General features: G+C 43.7%; 1 pseudogene; it reads left to right on the forward strand.

Moving 5' to 3' along the window:
• Positions 1–4,565: 4,565 nt before the first annotated feature.
• Positions 4,566–4,975, forward strand: LOC136122519 (large ribosomal subunit protein uL14 pseudogene; annotated as a pseudogene).
• The last annotated feature ends 1,368 nt before the right edge of the window (positions 4,976–6,343 follow it).

The raw sequence follows: 6,343 nt of genomic DNA on the forward strand, positions 1-6,343 counted from the left end.
TTCACTATCATCACTATCCCCAAGAACTTGGGGGAAATAAGATGGTTGGATTGAGGGCCCACCCGAATCCAAGATGATTTCATCTTGAGACACTCAATTTAAGTACATCTGCAAAGACCCTTTTTCCAAATAAGGTCACATTCACTGGTTCCAGGGGAATGCACCTTTTGGGGGACCACCATCCAACCTACTACAGACAGCATGCCTCACTCTGACTGAAACCTTATCACTAACACGCCAGTTCTGAATCCTGGCTGACCACACTGCTTTCCAATTGTGGTTTCATTCCCAGGTAGCATGACCTCTCTGGAGTTCTTGAGACTTCAGCCTCTCTGCAGTTATATTTCTTGTGGAAAATCAATGGACTGGAATTCTGGTTATACACTTGAGTCTCATAATTGACTCGAGTGCATAATTTCACTTGAGTGAAATAATTGTGTATCTGTGCTAGAGAGAGAAGAGCCCACCTCTTAATGTGTCAGCCCAATACTATTCCTGAGCCTGCAGACCTGGAGCCCAATTGAAGCCTGGGAAATTAAGGGAATTTTCCTAAGGTGAGCCATCTAGGGAGGTCCCTATAGAGACTGCCCACCGGCCATTCCACAGATGACCTTCCCTTATGCCTGGCCAAGTGAGGACATAGAAGCAGAGAGGACCAGAGCTCCTCGGGGAGCCAGTAGTCCATCCAGGTCTTTCCACCCAGTTTTGTGCTGACCAGTGGTTTGGCCCTTTGAGTCAGTCTTCTGGAAGATAAGGAGTGGGGCCAGTCAAGATGGCAGAAGAGGTAGTGAAGAACCTTGAAGACCATTCTGAGCCCTAATGAACCATCTCAGTGAGCAATGCCCACTGTCCAAACACAAGCAGCCAAGAAGCCATGTCTAAGAAGCACATACCTCCTGAAGTGGAATCTGACATGCAACCTCGCCTCCTGGAGCAGGTGATGCCATATGCCAGCTGAAATCATACTTTCAAAGCTCTCCCTTAGCTACCATCTAAAAAGTCAGTAGAAACAGATCTACACAGAGCCTTTTTTTAAACTGAGGTATAGTTGATTTACAATGTTTCAGGTGGACAGCAAAGTGATTCAATTATATATATACATATACCTTTTCAGATTCTTTTCCATTACAGGTTATTACAAGATATTGAATATAGCTCTCTGTGCTATGCAATCGGTCCCCGTTGTTTATCTATTTTATCCATAGTAGTACACAGAGACTTCCTAACCTATTGTGTGCTGCTGGTTTTGTTATTGCTGTGGGTATTTCTGCACGATTTCCAACGGATCTGGCTTCTTGGAGAAGCTGGTAGTTTTCCAGCGATTAGAACTGTTCTCCGTGAGAGGAAAAGGATGATAAACTAAGGTCTTAAATGTCACGGTGACACTATGTGTGTGTCCTCAGAAAAACATTTCTGCTGAGAGATAAAAATCTTCTGGATGCTTTTATCTCTGAGCTTCGGGCAACTGCAGAAATTCCCTCATGGAGCATGTGCTCATTACCAGACCACAGACACTGAAACAGGGAAGAAGGACCTGATGTGAAAGGACGGAGGGAAGGGCAGGTTTGTGGGACCTGAGAGACAGAGCCAGCAGCAAGGAGCTTAGTGGCTCTAACTGAAGCGATCCTGGATTATGCTTTCTGAAGTTCATTTAACTTAAATTTACCTTCTTCTTTATGTGTGAGGTACATGGGCCTATACTGAGTGTCCTGCCTGGCTTCCCTCCATATTCTGTGCCAAAACTCAGCCTAAATGCTGTGTCTTCCCAGTCCCCCATCAATTTTGGCCAACCAAGTGGAAATGCAGAGGCGAGGAGTTCCAGCACGTTCCTGCCCAGTCTCCTCCCAGGACCTACCTGTGTCCCCAGACATGGATGGGAGGCTGTCAAAAGGGACAGTGGTTTCTGGAGGCAAGAAAATGGCTTACCAGTATGAAGGGGCCAGAGAGAGGGCTGTGCATGTTTTGAATTTCATTTCAGTCAGACCTAACCTTCCCCTCAGTCTCTGCCTAATAGAAAAGAAATAGTGAAAGACTCACAGACTTAGAGAACGAATTTATGGTTACCGGGCAGGGGGAAGGGTGAGGGGAAGGGATAGTTAGGGAGTTTGGGATTGACATGTACACACTGCTATATTTTAAATGGATAACCAATAAGTCCCTACTGTATAACACAGGGAACTCTGCTCAGTATTACGTGACAACCTAAATGGGAAAAGAATTTGAAAAGGAATAGATACATGCATATGTATAACTGAATCACTCGGCTGTACACCTGAAATTATCACAGTGTTAATTATAACACTGTTAATCAATTATACTCCAATATAAAATTAAAAGTTTAAAAAAGCAAGAGTGAAACATTCTGGAAAACATAAGCAGTGGAATCATTAAGTGCTTACATTTAGGAGCAGTGTTCCAGAGACATATACCCTCACAGCTCTTCAGACAGGAAACAGCAGTCTAATTTCAGGAAATATCAATGATCTTCATGGCTTAGTATTTCCTGTAAAGGCGTAGAGAAAAGGGGGGAAATGACATCCTCAGCTTGCAAAAACTGCAGCTTCTAACACATGCCAATTCTTACTTATCTAAAGGCTTCAAAAGTCAACCCCAACGTGAATAAAGAAACACCCTTGGTCGAGGACTGTGTTTATACTGGTTATTTACAATATTCTATCACACTGACACTCCAAATGCTAAGTTTCCTACAAGGTTTTTGGAATATGTCATGTAAACCAACGACTAGTTTACAGTAGATATTTTTGCTACATTGAAGAGTTTTTCACTCTCAGGTAACGATCAGACAAGAGCCTTAAGTGACAACTTTTTTAAAGCTGTCTGCCTTTTTAATGGAAGTTTGCTTTTTCGAAGGTGAAGTACGCTGTTCTTTATGACAGCTTTGTTGACACCAACAGAAATTCAAAGTAAAGCTCTGAAAGTCAATCAGGTAGGATTCCCTACATGTTCTTGGAATTCAGCTCGGCTTATGGGAAATCTGTCAATTATTTTCATATTCCATTTCCCAGGAAAACATAGTCCATGATCAACAGGAGCTCATTATCCCAGAGCAGCCAATCAAGGAAGCATACCCTGTCACCAGGTGAGATACGGCTACATCTGGGTCAACGTCAAGAAGAAATACATTATCATCGTGTAAACATGAGCAGTTTCAGGAAGACAGCCTTTGCATTCCTGCCTTGTGTTTCATCGAAACCAGGACACGGAACTCACGCTTCCAGACACAAGTCAACTCTGCTTTGACCCTTGCTTCCACCAAGTTCACCGACACTTCAGGAAAGCAGAGAGTTGCCTGGATGAAACCAAAGAATCTTCTGGCAACCTCCAAATCCTGCCCCTGACAGCAGCCTATACAAAGTGAGTCTGAGAAATGTAATACATCTTAGGAATGCACCTGAAAAGCAGCAATATTATATCCACCAGGGGAAAAGTCTTCCTGGGGATTAGTGTGGGCTCTGAAACTTGATTCTTCCCAAGCTTTCATAATTGTTATCCCAATTAATGGAACTGCAGACACCATTCTTCTATTCCCAGGTACAATCATGTCACGTTCTTCTGAAGCTCACAAAGCCATTTCCTTCAACACTGCCCTCCGGGAGGGAGACTTGAGGTTAATGACCCTCCACAGAAGACTATCATTTACGTACTGTACAAGTGCATCTTCTTTGCATTTCAGCCATGCCCTGACCTTGGAGAGGACGATGGAAAGGGGGATGCCTGACTGCCTTCCCATTTATAAACCGATTATTTTCCTATTGGCACCTTCATTCTGCAATCACTGACATAAAATCTTTTACCAAACAAAATGTAAGAAATGAGAAATCGATTGGATTTCTAAAGTTTGCTTTGAACTCAGCCATTAATAACAGGTTCTTTTAAGAAGAGAAGTCTATAGAAGTGACTCCACACCAGAACCCAGCTGTGCTACTTTCCGAGGAGATGTGGCCGCATCCAATCGAAGCGTAGAAACTCTTAGTCATTTTTAACTGAATTGACAGAGAAGTACTATTTTTCTACCAAAAAAAAAAAAAAAGGAAGGAAAGAATGCTTTCATGTAGATCTACACAAGCTAACCTTACACCAAAAGCTCATGCAAAGGTCAATGAATAACAAAGTTTTCTACTCCCACCACAGACTCCTTGCCATGACATGGCCCTCCCAGACAATCTTCTCCAGAGGGCAGCTCAGCTGCTTCCTTTCTCTTCTGCAGGTCTTCATCCAAATGCCACCTTCAAGGCAAGGCCGTCCCTAATCACCTGTTGACAATTGTAAAGCCTCTGCCCTACCGTGCCCACCTGCTTTCTCCACTCAACTTTCCTTTATAGCGCTTCTATAGCTGAGATTCTCTACAGTGTGTCTAGTCCTTTATTCTGCCTATTGCATGTCTCCCCTCATGAGAAGGGATGCTCTCTGAGGACCAGGAGATAACAACAACCCCTGAACAGAAATCATCACAGAGCAGACACTCCGTAAATATGATATAAGATGCTTAAAATGGAAAGTCAAAATAAAATCGCCCAGCTTTTTGTCGCTCTCCGGCATTCAAGATGTCAAAGCAAGGACACGGTGGGTCCTCTGGTGTGAAATTCCGGATTTCCTTGGGTCTTCTGGTTGGAGCCATGATCAGTTGTGCTGACAACACAGGAGCCAAAAGTGTGCATATCATCTCTGTGAAGAGGATCAAGGGACAACTGAATAGACTTCCTGCTGCTGGTGTGGGTGACGTGGTGATGGCCGCAGTCAAGAAAGGCAAACCAGAGCTCAGAAAGAAGTGATAATTAGACAACGAAAGTCCTACCGGAGAAAAGATGGTATGTTTCTTTATTTTGAAGATAATGCAGGAGTCGTAGAAAACAGTAAGGCGAGATGACAGGTTACGCCTTTCACAGGACCAGCTCCAGGAGAATGTGCAGACCTGTGGCCCAGGATTGCGTCCGATGCTTGCAGCATTGCATGATTCTTTGGTGTGTTTGTAAAAAAACAAAAATTACTTGCTCCCCCTCCAAAATAAAAATAAAATAAAATCACCTGTCACAAACAAGTAACCACCTTCTCTCCACTAAGGTAGACAGTGTGGTGAAGCCATTGCCCAGAGAGCCGAGGACGAAATAGGAGGAGAAACACTGCTCATGCCCTGGCACATTGGATACTCAGCCTTGTGCCTTCCATTTCACCTTGGAGCCCTGATCCCTGTGCACACCTCCACCTGAGAGACTAGAGGGAAGAGCGGAGACGTTCCCTCTGGTTGCCAGCTTGCTTGTCAACTCACTGGTGAGTTGTATCCAGGACCGACTTCACGGGAATGCAGCCTGCATCATCCCACAAGTCTCCGCATTTGGAAGGGACCCTATGTTTGGTTTAATGCTCTGCTGTCCATACCTTGAAATTCTTAATAATTTTACCTTGCAATTTGTCTTTTATAAGTGAAATTCAGTGGGACAATGGAAGATGTGTATGGGCAGAGGACAGTTATGAAATAAAGGAAAAACCTTCATATTTTAGTATCTTTAACGGCACTTTTCCCTACCTTTCAACAAGCAGCCCCATTTTCACTTTGCACTGGGCCCCAAAATTACGTAGTTGGTCCTGGTTGTATCCATGTTATTTCTGGAGAGCAACAAAAACTTTCTAAGGTAGAGGAAATCCATTCTGTCCTATATGGTCTGTTCTCCCAGCTCGAAAGCAACATGGTCATCTTTTTGGCTGGCAAGGACCCCCATCACCAAGCTTAGATTCAATTAAAGTAGAAATTAAGGATAGCATTTGAGGCAATGAGTTGATTTTGGAAAGAAAGAAAAAAATAAAGAAAATTCTGTTATAAAAATAATTACTGAAAATGTTAACAACAGTAGCTTGGAAACTGTTGTCAGAGAACTTTTCAAAAAGTTTTTTTGTTTTGTTTTGTTTTTTGCGGTACTCGGGCCTCTCACTTCTGTGGCCTCTCCCGTTGCGGAGCACAGGCTCCGGACGCGCAGGCTCAGCGGCCATGGCTCACGGGCCCAGCCGCTCCGCGGCATGTGGGATCTTCCCAGACAGGGGCACGAACCCTTGTCAGGCAGACCCTCAACCACTGCGCCACCAGGGAAGCCCTCAAAAAGTTATTTATTGAAATCATATGACTATGTCTACTATAACTACACCATGCACGAAAAGAAAATGGTTTAATCCACCTCTTCCTGGGGAAGAGTAGAGATTAGTGACATTACCCAAGGCGTCTCAAATACTGGAGAGAATTTGGCCATTCGACAATGACACGCATTAATAAAAGGCAATGCTCATCTTTATTTTCACAACTTCCTAATTTTGAGAAAACTCTATGAACTCA

This window comes from Phocoena phocoena, chromosome 4 (genome assembly GCF_963924675.1).
Source record: "Phocoena phocoena chromosome 4, mPhoPho1.1, whole genome shotgun sequence".
In the NCBI taxonomy this organism is placed as follows: domain Eukaryota; kingdom Metazoa; phylum Chordata; class Mammalia; order Artiodactyla; family Phocoenidae; genus Phocoena; species Phocoena phocoena.